Source organism: Capsicum annuum, chromosome 12, assembly GCF_002878395.1.
Source record: "Capsicum annuum cultivar UCD-10X-F1 chromosome 12, UCD10Xv1.1, whole genome shotgun sequence".
NCBI classification, from domain to species: domain Eukaryota; kingdom Viridiplantae; phylum Streptophyta; class Magnoliopsida; order Solanales; family Solanaceae; genus Capsicum; species Capsicum annuum.
Window position 1 is genome coordinate 223,200,626 of NC_061122.1, and position 13,734 is coordinate 223,214,359.

Consider the following 13,734-nt stretch of genomic DNA (forward strand, 5'->3'; position numbering starts at 1 on the left):
CCGAACATTCGGATATAAATGAAAATACGGTAATTAAATCAGATAATGCTGAATTCTTTAAAAATATTTACCCATATAAAACTAACATGAACAGTCTAGTGGAGGGTCTAAACGACCTCGAGATGAACCAAGTGAGAATGTACATAATGAAGAGAATCTAAGATGTAGTACACGACAAAGAACTTCTACTACATTTAGATCAAATTTTGTAACATTTCTCTTAGAAAATAAGCCTCAAACATTTAAAGAAGCGATGTCGTCGTCAGACTCATCCTTTTGGAAAGAGGTAGTCAATAGTGAGATTGATTCAATCTTAAGCAACCATACATGGAAATTGATTGATCTTTCTCCAGAAAATAAACCTTTAGGTTCTAAATGGATCTTCAAAAGGAAAATAAAAGCGGATGGTACTATTGACAAATACAAGGAAAGACTTGTAGTAAAAGGCTTCAAACAAAAAGAAGGTTTTGATTACTTTGATACATATTCTCCAGTAGAAAGGATAACATCGATTCGAATGTTAATTGCCTTGGCGGTAGTATACGATCTTGAAATCCATCAAATGGATGTGAAAACCGCATTCCTAAATAGAGAATTGGAGAAAGAAATTTACATGGAACAGCCTGAAGGTTTTGTGGTTCCAGGAAAGGATAATAAGGTGTATAAACTTATTAAGTCGTTGTATGGACTAAAGCAAGCACATAAACAATGGCATGCGAAGTTTGACCAAACCATGTTGGTAAACGGGTTCAAGATAAATGAATGTGATAAATGTGTTTCTATTAAAGACACTCCAAATCATTAAGTCATTATTTGTTTATATGTGGATGATATGTTGATCATCAGTAGAGATATTTCTGACATAAATGCAATGAAGCGAATGCTCGAGAGCAAGTTTAATATAAAAGACCTTGGAGTTGCGGATGTGATCTTAGGTATAAGAATCCATAGAAATCCACAAGGGTTAGCATTGTCACAGTCTCACTATATCAAAAAGGTACTTGACAAATTCAAGTATATGGAATTCAGTATTGCCAAGACTCCTTTGGATATGAGCTTTGCACTTCAAAAAAATGAAGGTGAAAGAGATTCACAATTGGAGTACGCAAGAGTATTGGGATGTTTAATGTATATAATGAATTGTACACTACCAGACATAGCATGCCTATTAGTAAATTGAGTCGGTATACGAGTAATCCCAACAAAACTCATTGGATGGCAATGAAAAGAGTTTTGGGGTATCTTAAATACACTCAAGACTATGCCTTGCATTATAATAAATATCCAACGGTACTTGAAGGATATAGTGATGCAAATTGGATCACCGGATCGAATGAAGAAAATCCACAAGTGGATATGTATTTACTATGGATGGAGGCAGTCTCTTGGAAATCATCCAAACAGACTTGTATTGCTCGCTCTACAATGGAATCTAAATTTATCGCATTGGATAAAGCCGGTGAAAAAGTAGAATGGCTCCAAAATTTCTTGGAAGATATTCCTTATTGGCCCAAACTAGTGGCACCAGTATGTATACACTGTGATAGCCAAGCGGCAATAGGTAGGGCAGGGAGCATGATGTACAACGGTAAATCTCGTCACATACGACGGAGATATAATACTGTTAGGGAACTTCCCTCTAGTGGAATTATCACTGTTGACTATGTAAAGTCAAAGAATAATGTGTCAGATCCACTTACAAAAGGCCTATCTAGAGAAGGAGTGGAAAGGACATCCAAAGGAATGGGTTTAAGGCCTAAGACAAGTCAGCATGGCGGTAACTCTACCTAGCAGACTGGAGATCCCAAGAGTTAGGTTCAAGGAGATCAAACAAAGTTGTTCTGACAGGTTCAACATTGTCAATTACCCAACCCATTCTCATGATGTAGGCAATGTTTAGTAAACAAGGATAAGACTTAAGGTGAAAAGTCTTTTAATGATTATCTAAATTTGACAGATTTGACCAAATAGTTTAATCTATAGGATTGAACGTTTAGAAATCACCTATGTGAGGGCGAAGTGGAAGTCGCTTCAAGGAGAATGTTAGTAAAGGCCTATTCTCTAAGCTCTCATGAAATCGGGACGTGTTCATGGCTGAAAAGAACAAAACCGTGAGAATCATAAACGGTAAAAAGGCTGGTTGTGTGACATATGTTGTCTAGGTGTACATTAAAGCTTGACGGTTCAAAGATATCAAATCTACCGATTGAACGAGTGCATCCGATGCATGTTCACTACAAAAAGTTCAAAGAAAAATCCACTTATCCAGATGCAATCAGTCTTTGCTTGATGATCTCATACTTGTCCGTAAAAATTTTACAAAAAAAAATAGTCATTTCTCATTCATATGGGGGATTGTTGGGTTCAAAGTATATGAAAAAGTGTGAATGAAAAAATGGAGGAAAAATGGTGGAGAAGGGAGACACCAATTTAGAAAATGTACTCCCAAATTGAAAAGTTTACTCTTTCTCCCACATTGGTGGAAGAAGAGAACTTGTGAGTGTTTAAATAAGGAACACTTACTCCACATGGTAAGCGAGGCAAGAAATAAGAGATGCCTCGCGTCGTCATCGTCACTTGCTCTGCTCGGCTTCGGGTTCGGCTTCGGCTTTGGAGATTTATCTTTTTGGACAAAGTTTATTTGACAGAAATTCAGTTCAAAAATACCAAAGGAAAAAACATAACTTTTTTCTGTGTTTTGATACTCCATTTATATGCATGCATACAGATTCCGAAATAGTGCAGTGCTGAAACGAAAGGATGCAACCCTTTAACGAAATAACACAATGATTCATGAAATGGTATGCCTGTTCAGAAAAGACACATTCTTTGGACGAACAGACATGGCTTTTCCAGAAAGGTCTCACCTTTTAAGTGAACCATTGCCACTTTTCAGAAAAGGCACATGTTGGCTATATAAACCTGCTTTCATCCATAGGTTTAGGTACGAATTTTTCTAAAATACCAACTCTCTTCTTGTCTTGAAAAACTTTCTGTGTGATCTATCAAACCGTTGAGTGAGTTCGCTGAATCCAACAATTTGAGGTACCGCTATTGTTCGGATTGAAGGCCATTTTATCCTGAGAGGAAGATTCCAAAACCTCGGGTATAGTGAGGGGAATTATTCCTCAAGAATACTCTGTGAATTCGAAGGACTTGGTCTTAAATTCTGTTTCATCTCTTTTCTGAATCTTAACACACTTCTTAGATAGATTATTTGTAATCTAGTGTTGAAGGTGTTACAGAACTTCATAAGTGTTCTTGTCTTGGACTTGAACTAGTGTTGATGTTTGTGTTTCTTATATACAGATTCTTGTACCCGAATACATAAAAGATAACAGCCGTCGCCTTTGAAAAGCTACCAAACTGTGCCTTACGTTCAACTGGATGTGCCTTGGCGAAATTCTGTTCTTCTTGTTATCCCTCGTGGCGTTTCCAGCTATTTCAAGTACCTACATATATAAAATTCAAGAATCAAATTCCTAGAAACACTAAGAAACATGAGACATGAAAATTTAATGAAATTCATTTACCTCGGCAGCAAGGTACTCAAGAACAGAAGCTAGGGAAACAGAAGGTCCAACGCCGATACGTTGTGCATACTTTCTGTCTTTAAGGAAACAGGATATACGACCAAAGGAAATTGGAGGTCTGCTCTACTACTTCGAGATTGTGACTTCTTAGTAGCAGAAACATCGGAACCAAGAGATTTTCCTCTTCTTGTCATTGCTTTTTTTGCTATACAAAACAACAGAAAGCATTATAATTTTGATATCAAGCGAAAAAATGAATAGTAGAACTAAATTGCTCTTCCATATGTGTGAGTTCTGAAACGGCTTTGTTATGGTGTTTTTATAGGCAATAGGGGTTATAATTCAACCAATGAGAGAAAATGACGGGGATCGAGGTTGTACACCGTCGGATGAAAGAGAATATCAACGGCGGATAATGATGTTGACACATATAAATGCTTCAAAGATTACAATGATTTGATTAGTTTTGGATTTGGACACAAGATTTTTTTTTTTCTTAATTTCACCCTTGATATTTGTATAAACAGTCCTTTAAATTTATAAGCGAATTTTATTTAAATACTTGAATTACTGTTTCTTTCAATTGAATACCCAAATGGCCAAATTTGATGAATTACATGTATTAAATGTTTTTAGTTTAAATTTTAAAAATTGTTTCTGCACATACTTACATATATGTGCTACATAGATAAGTTAATCACTTGAAACATGTCATGTTCTTAAATTATACAAATCATAAAGCATACCTGAAGTTTTACGACTTAATAAGACTAATTTGTATATGAAACATGTGATAGATTTTAATTAATTAACTTATCTATGTCATGAATGATTGAAAATACACAACAAAAATTTTAAGCTTGGATTGAAGATATCTTATAGGAACACAATTGAAACAAACAGTAGTTCAAGCATATAGATAAAATTTGTTGACAAATTTGAAGGATTGTTTTTGTATCAAGTATTGATTTTTTTTTCTAACATTATGTTATTTCCTTTTAGGAATTGAGAAGATGAAGATGAAAAAATAAATTAAATGTTTGTTTGACCACATTTTCATAATCTTCACTCTATTGCCCATATCTCGACCATATATACCTGCATTTCTGCTCTTATCTCTTACCAGTAAGTCTGCTTTTCAAAACTTAGCTTGATGGGAAGAAACCATCTAATTGGAGGGGACTCCAACATCTGGAGGCAAAGATGACCCTAAATCAATATTTTGATACATATCACGAGGTTGTTCTCTAGGTTAACAATTAACTTTCTTATTTAATTATCTTCCAACCTCATTGATACACACTTTGATAGAATTCATATCTACAAATATTTAGTACATTAGCTTCAAGAAGTTGGATACATCTTATGACAACATTTTTGAGAAAATTAATTAAGGGTGTTAAGAAGATTTCAAAAGTTAAAAAGAGTGACACAAGTCTTAATTATTAGGTACAGGTGATAATTTTAAGATTAGTGTTAATGACCCTATGTAGACATCTAAAATTTGTGTACTCTTCAATAAGAATCCAAATTCTGTTAAAGTTCTAGATGGCTACTTTACCCTAAATCTCACCTATTTAAAGGGTAACATGTTCCCTGAAACAGATATCTTGAATATCCCATAAGCTGATGGGTATTCGTAAAAAGAAAGACCGGGATCTCCAATATCCCGCAAAAAATCATGGGATATTCATAAAAAGGTCATCCTATATTCGAGAATAAGCCACTGGGGGTACCAATTTGTTTGCAACATAATTTAAATTCATGAAAAATAAATTTTAACCACAAACAAAAAATGAAGAAACAAGAATTTTTTATTGATAAACGATTGTGGTTACAAATCTGTTTCTCCCTTGATTCTTCTCTCTTAATTTTCTCCGTAATTCGAGGATCGTTAGTGGCTTATTCTTGAATATAGGATGATATTTTTATGAATATCCCATGATTTTTTGTGGGATATTGGATATTCCGATCTTCTTACGAATACCCATCAGATTATGGGATATTTAAGATGCCTGTTTTAGGGAACATGTTACCCTTTAAATAGGCGAGATTTAGGGTTAAGTATCCTTCTAGAACTCTACCAGAATTTGAATTCTTATTGAAGAGTCCAAAAATTTTAGATGTCTACAAATGCCCCCTACTTCAAGGCTTGTCGAAGAGTAGATTTGATGACGAGTCTTGAAGTACCAATACAGCTTCCATCTTTATGCGGTGGCTACAGATTTGCAGATCTGATTTATGAGAGAAGAGATTAAGGGCAGATTTGGTCCCACTAAGCGTGCCAATTTGTTTGCAACATAATTTAAATTCATGGAAAATAAATTTTAACCACAAACAAAAATATGAAGAAAAAAGAATTTTTTTATAGATAAACGATTGTGGTTACAAATCTGTTCCTCCTTTGATTCTTCTCTCTTGATTTTCAACGTAATTCGAGGGCCGTTAGTGGCTTATCCTCGAACATATGATGATCTCCTTATGAATATCCCATGATTTTGTGGGATATTGGAGATCTCGATCTTTTTACGAATACCCATCAGCTTATGGGATATTCAAGATGCATGTTTCAGGGAACATATTACCTTTTAAATAGGCAAGATTTAGGGTAAAGTAACATTCTAGAACTCTAACAGAATTTGGATTCTTATTGAAGAGTCCACAAATTTTAGATGTCTACAAATGCCCCCTACTTCAAGGCTTGTCGAAGTGTAGATTTGATAACGAGTCTTGAAGTACCAATAGAGATTCCATCTTTATGCGGTGGCTACAGATTTGCAGATCTGATTTATGAGAGAAGAGATGAAGGGTAGATTCGGTTTCACTGGGCGTACCAATTTGTTCGCAACAAATTTTCGTTAACGCTAAAAATTAACTGCAAGGAAAAAATAAAAAAAATAAAAAAAATAATTTTATTTAAGGTAATTGCAGGTAAAATTTTGTTATTCTCTCGACTCTTCTCTCCTAAATTTTTTCGTGATTCGAGGGCCTTTGCAGTGTAATTCTCAAACTTTTGGATGATTTGAGCCTCCTAAAAATTTATTTGGATCTCCAGGAATTGTTTGACAGCACTTCGTCTTGTCGAGTTGACCTCCGAGCAGAACTCCATTAGTCAATTTATTGAAGAGCTGTGTAGTCAACGCAGAAGCTTACTCCAATGCTTACCGAATCCTTTAGCATGTCATGCTACCCCCTATTTATAGTTGTAGGGGTAGGCCTGGTTTCTTGTGATTGGCCGAAACATGTCACTTTGACACTTGACGACTTTTGACTGGTTCTTGGATTTGAATGAGATTTCCACATCATTTGTACATGTGGCGGCGTCTCATCGGTCTTGGATTTGACTGGGATGCCACATCACTTGATGAGTTTGGGCTTCTAAGTGTAATGGACTTTGAAGTCCTTGATGAAGAATAAAATGGACTTATCATTTTTTATAGCACAAACTAATTTTAGGCCCAATAAAATATGAATCAAATCCAAATTTTATATGAATTTGACCCAATAAATTTTACATGTCTACAGATGCCCCCTACTTCAAGGCTCGTCATGGTGTTTGATTTGTCAGACCTGTTAGAGACGAGATTTGAAGTATTTGTGGAGCCCTATTTTTTTTTAAGACTTGAGCATTTTGTCAACATCCGACTCCTCGAAGTCATGATTATCCGGGTAGAACAATGTGAATCCAGTGTAAATTTTGTTTAAGATTAAATATATTCAAATCATGTAGGATTTGACTATGAGTCTTATATCGAATTTTAATAGGAATGATTAATGATGTTATCCCACATCAAAAAGGATTAGGAATTTGACTTATTTTGGACACTTAAACGTCCAAATTCTTATTCAAGACAACTTTGTTCAGCAGAATCCTTTTTGAAATCAAATTGGGGTCTTTCAGGTCTATAAAAGGACATCAACACCCCTTAAATCATTGTAATTTAGCCTGAGTAGAAATTCAACTCCCGTTCTTCTCCTCTTTTTGCTCTTTTTTTTCCCAATTGAGCTTTCAGCACTTTGGCGGGTCTGTGGAAGAACCTTCATAACGTATCGTGGAGGTGTCTGAATTACGAACAGCTTGTAGTGTTAGAAAGTAGACTCGCAAGGATATGTTCTACATGAAAATCACGCTCATTTTATCACCAGATCTACCCAGGTATCATCTCAAAATCAGACTTATAGTTCTGTTTCGTCACTTTTTTCTTGTTTTGTGCAATCTCACGAAAACTCTTATATCTTGACTTAGGAATATTGAAATCAGGCTCTGTTTTTTTCGTTGGAAACTATACTCATAGATATACGTCTCACATTGAAATTACAATCTGATTGCATCCAAATCATCTCATATATCGCTCCAAATACGGCCTTCTAATCTTGATTCGCTAGTTTTTTTAGTCACGAGAAATTCTATATCTCAACGTGAAAATATCGAAATCAGGTGCTGTTTTTTGCATTGGAAAGTAGATTCTAAGAAATACATGTCACAAGGAAACCACTATCATATAGCATCCGAATCATCCCAGATATCGCTCCCAAAATAGCCTTCTAATTTTGGTTCACTAGTTATTTCAGCTTTGCGCAGCATCATATTAAATTCCATATCTCGACGTGGAAACATCTGAATCATGTTCCGTTTTTTGAATTGGAAATTAGATTCTCATAGATACATATCACTTGGAAATCACAATCAGATTGCATCCAAATCATCCCAGATATCGCTCCCAAAACAACCTTCTAATCTTGGTTCGCTAGTTATTTCAGCTTTGCGCAACGTCATGAGAAATTCCATATGTTGATGTGGAAATATTAGAATCAGGTGCTGTTTTTTGAATTGGAAAGTAGATTCACAGAGATATATCTCATGCAGAAACCACAATCAGATTGCATCCTAATCATTCTAGATATTTCTCCAAAGACGATCTTGTAATCTTGGTTCGCTAGTTATTTCAGCTTTACGCAGCGTCATGATAAATTCCATATCTCAACGTGAAAGTATCGAGATCAGGTTCCATTTTTTGCATTGGAAAGTAGATTTGTAGAGCTACGTTTCACATAAAAAACCACCATCATTGAACTTCTATATTTTTGTTAGGTTCTTTTTCGAAGTTGCAGCCTAAATCTTGTGATACTCTACTTCTCGTCAAGTTTAGATACTTCATGAATTTCTTCTTCTACTTCAAGTTTTGGGATGCATCACTTCTGTAATTTTGTGAAGGTCGGACTAGAGAAATTTTTAAAGTACCACAAGTTATTTTACTTGTCGAGAAGACTTCATTTCCTGGAGATAATGACGAATCTTTTTGCTTTAAAGATGACATCTTCAAAGGACTCCAAATATGCATTCAAGCTTCATACTTTTCCTTATTTTTCACTTTTACTAAACTTTTTATTTTGTAGAGCCGTTCACAGTTTAGACTCATGTGGGCCAGGAGTGATTTGACTTGCAATTTAAGATCGTGTATCAATGAGTAGTTTGATTTGCAGTTTAGGCTCGTGCATTGAGGTGCAGCTTCACTTGCAGTTTAGGATCATGCATCAAGGAGCATCTTAACTTGCATTTTAGGCTCCTGCATCGAGGAGCATCTTGACTTGCATTTTAGGCTCGTGCATCGAGGAGCATTTTGACTTGTAGTTTAGGCTCGTACATCAAGGAGCATTTTGACTTACAGTTTAGGCTCGTGCATCAAGGAGCATCTTGACTTGTATTTTAGGCTCGTACGTCGAGGAGCATTTTGACTTGCAGTGTAGGCTCATACATCGAGGATCATCTTGACTTGCATTTTAGGCTCGTGCGTTGAGGAGCATTTTGACTTACAGTTTAGGCTCGTACATCGAGGAGCATCATGCAGTTTATGTTCATTCCTTAAGGAGCATTTTGACTTGTGGTTTAAGCTCGTGCATCAAGGAGCATCCTGACTTGCAGTTTAGGCTAGTGCATCGAGGAGCATCATGCAGTTTATGCTCGTGACTTAAGGAGCATCTTGGGGAAGAATTCTTGCAATGTAACTTTCCTCCCAACCCTTTGTAATGAAGTATTATTAGACTTCAGTTTGATATTTACTGCCCCCATCAGTTAAAGCAGATATCCATTTGATCTTGGGTCGTCTTTTGAAAGCTGGAATTTAGAAGCCCTTTGACATTTTTTTCTTTTGCAAGCGATCAATGTACAAGTACCACCCTTCTTGCTATTGGATAAGTAATTTTGGATGGATTTGATTGTTGTTTTCTTCAAGGCTGGAACCCCAATCGGGTCAAAGCTTCCGAATTGTAGCATGATTATTCCCTCACCTTTTGATAATGCCACATAGCGCATGGGTTGTAGAACTTTTGAAATTGAATATTTTTTATGTCCAGTTCGATGCTAACATGGTTTGCATCAACTGTATTGCGATCATCGATGATGATCTTTCCCTCTTGCATTAATGTCATGATCTTTTCCTTCAGGATGAAGCATTTTGTGGTGTGATGACCAATAATACGATGAAATTTATAGTATTTAGGATCGTCGACTTTGTTTGATTCTTCGGGTCACTTTAACTTAGGGATTTCAATGACTTCTTTGGCTAGCAACTCATCTAGAATTTTAGGAACATCAGAGTCGGAAAAAGGATATACCCTTGCTTGTAGCTCTTTTAAAGTTGGTTGATTTTTCACTTCTTGCATTTGTTGCTTTGGAGCTTTCTCTTTTAGTTTTTGTCTTGTGGAGGCCTTCTTAGAACTCACAGTCATCACCATAGATTCCCCAATTTGGTCCTCTGATGAGTCGTTGAATTTTGTGACTTCTTTTCTAGGATTAAGAATAGATGACATCATTATATGACTTGTAATGCTCAACTCCTTGTCATGAGCGTGCGTAGCTAATTCCTCAAAAGTTCGAGGGTTAATTCCTTGGAGGATATACACAAGGCCCCAATGCATCCCTTGAATGCAAACTTTAACCGCAGAAGTTTCAGAAAGTTGATCCTTGTAATCAAAGCTCAATGTTCACCAATGATTTATATAGTCCACTACAGGCTCATCTTTACTTTATCTTGTGTTTTTCAACTCCATCATGCTAACCGTACGACGGGTGCCATAGAAATGATTCAGGAACTAACTTTCTAGTGTCTCCTAACAATCAATTGATTCAGACTCCAAGTCCGTGTACCAATCAAAAGCCTTTCCTTTCAAAGAGAGAACAAATTGCTTGACAAGAAGATCACCATGTGTACCAGCACTGCTACAAGTCTCAAAGAAATAAGCGATGTGTTGCATTGGATTTCCCTTTCCATCATATTGTTCAAACTTTGGCGGTCGACATCCAATTGGCATCGGTAATCCCTCGATTTGCTTAGAATACGACTTTGAGTATCCTACAAAACTTTGTGATGGACTACTATATTGTGCCTTGATGGTATTTGTAATTATATCATGCAGTTGTTGAACTGTTAGAGTAGCAACCAAAGTAGACTACTTCTCTTTTTGAGATTTAGTCTTGCTAGGTGAATTATCGACATCCTTATTTTGCGAAGTAAAGTCGGGTGGATAAGCAGGGTCGTGGATCGATTCTCCAGGGGCGAAGGACTCCAACTTGTCCATCAGTTGAGCGATTTGAAGATCTTTATCCTCGACAAATTTCTTAAAAACTTCAATGATTTGTTCCATTATTGTGAACTTCTCATCCATATCAGTTTCATATAATTGACTTGAGAACTAATTAACAAACTAGTACATTCTTACTAGCTTGTCAATTAGTCCTTTGAAGCTTTGTGTTTGTGTCAACATTTGTTTGTGTACTTTTATCGTTTGAATATGTTGTAAATCTTAGATCTAGTCCGACGAGAATTCTTTGAGTTTCAAACAAGAATCCATTTTGGAAAAAAAACATACTCATACCTTAAGGATTCACGGGTTACTAGCCAATCTACTACACTTGTGGAGCTTGAGTGTGAGTGAACCTAGAGAGTGTGAGTGAGAAGAGGTTTTAAACTAACTTGCTTGTTGCTTGTGTAGGTGATACCTTGAGAATGGAGAGAACCACATCTCAAAACATGGATTCTAATGAAATGGAGAATATGAGGGTCACTCTTAAGGCTATGACCCGAACTCTTGAAAGGTTGAGTATGAAAGTAGGAACCATAAGGGGAGAAGTAACGACTATTAGTAGGAGGTTAGAACAAGTGGAGATTCAAAGAAACTCTCACCCTTCTACTCCTCAACATGTTTCCTCAAGTGGACATGATAGAAATTCCTCTGCCACCGTTACTCCTAAAACATGGCCACAATTGCCAAATCCTTCACTAGCTCCACTAAATGCCACAAGCCAAACGACCCATAACCCCGCAACTCAAGAATCTAATAGGCCAACCCATTCCCAAACTCCTCAAGTTCCGCAAGAAGGACTTGGACGTCCAATACCTCCACTAAATCCAAACCCTCCCTTCCGAGCTCCACTAAACCAAATACCACCACCTCCACAAAATACAATTCCTCTAAATTAAGTTCCAAACATCCAAAACCATCCCGTCCACTTTGAGGAATATGTTAGAGCAGATTATGAAGGGTATGGATCCTTTGATGAATATGTTAGAGCAGATTATGAAGGGTATGGATCCTTTGATGAGGCTGACATGAGGTAAAATAAGATGATAGGGGGATGTGTGGATCCAAGAAGATATCAAAGGTATAGAGAAAGAGGAAACCAACTCCAAGAGAGAGACGCAGGCATCAATACCATCAAATTGAGCCTACCTATCTTTAAGGGTGAGATAAAGTATTCTAAGTGAATGATTTCTCAGAAGAGAAGAAGAGTTGTTAAGCGATAGCTCACTTTGAAGGTTATGCTAACACATGGTGGTAATACGTCAAACGGTTTGTTAATGAGTTGATTGATGGACAACCACCACCATAGTTTTAGTTGAGGTATCTAATGAGGCAACGGTATCTTCTCGAAAGTTATCATCATGAGTTACTTGCTAGGTTGTACAATTTGTGACAAGGGAATAGAAGTGTGATGGCATATTATGATGAGTTTTAACAACTCATGTTGAATCTAGATCATCGTGGAGAACAAATTAGTCATGACATCATTCGGTTCAAGTGTGGATTGAATAAAGAGATCTCCACTCATTTGACACTTTATAAGTTTGATACCGTCGAAGGTATTTTCCAAGCGACTCTTAAGATGGAAAGAGAACTTAAAGAGAGGTCGTCGTTCAAAACAAAGGGCCAATCGACCTCGGGTTGGCCAAGGGGCAAGGATATAGTTCAATACTCTTTGGGTTGGCCCAAAAATAAGGACCAACCCATCATTAATAGGATTTCCGAGACCAAAACAGTCCCCAAAATTCCTCTGAGGCAAGAAGTTCACGAGTATCCTAATCCTAAAGGGTTCCAATGCTTCAAGTTCCAAGGTTAGGGGCATAAAGCCAACGAATGCCCTAACCGACGCAATGTAATCCTAAGGGAATGTAGATTGTATTTCCTTGGTGAAGAAGTAGGTGTTGAATGAGAGGAAAATAAGGCCGAGCTTCAAGATGGAGAGGAAACTGAGGGTGAGCCACATGATGATGATGATGGGGAAGATGTTTATCCAAAAGAAGGAAAGTGTGTTGTTTCAAACTTTATAGTGAGGTGTGCCATGATTAGTAAGTCAATAGATGATCCTAGCCAAAGGGAGAATCTATTTCATACTAAGTGTCTTGTGAAGGGTAGTGTGTGCACTTTGGTGATAGATAGTGGTAGTTGTGCAAATGTTGTTAGTGTTGCTATAGTAAACTTCTTGAAATTGTCCACTACACTTTATACTAGCCCTTATAAGTTGCAATGGTTGAATGAATATGGTGAATTGAAAGTCATGAGTCAATGTGTGATACGGTTTAAGGTAGGAAACTACCATGATGAAGTGCTTTGTGACGCAATACCAATGCAAGCGTGTCACTTGTTATTAGGTAGACCTTGGTAATATAATAGGTCTACCAAACATGATGGGAGGTCTAATCAATATACACTTGAGAGGGATGGCCGAAAGGTCACACTTCATCTATTTTTGCCTTCACAAGTGAACGAGTTGCATCAAAGGATGAGGGAATTGAAAGAAAAGAGGAAGAAATCTGGAAATAAAGAAAAGAAGGGGGAACCCGTAGGTGGGGTAGTGGGGGTATCTGGGGCTTCCTCAACATCAAATGGAAAATAAAATATGGTGATATTGGTTAGAAAGAAG

General features: G+C 36.7%; 1 pseudogene; it reads right to left on the minus strand.

Moving 5' to 3' along the window:
* Nucleotides 1-3,267: 3,267 nt before the first annotated feature.
* Nucleotides 3,268-3,764, minus strand: LOC107848873 (annotated as a pseudogene).
* Between the last annotated feature and the right edge of the window lie 9,970 nt (nucleotides 3,765-13,734).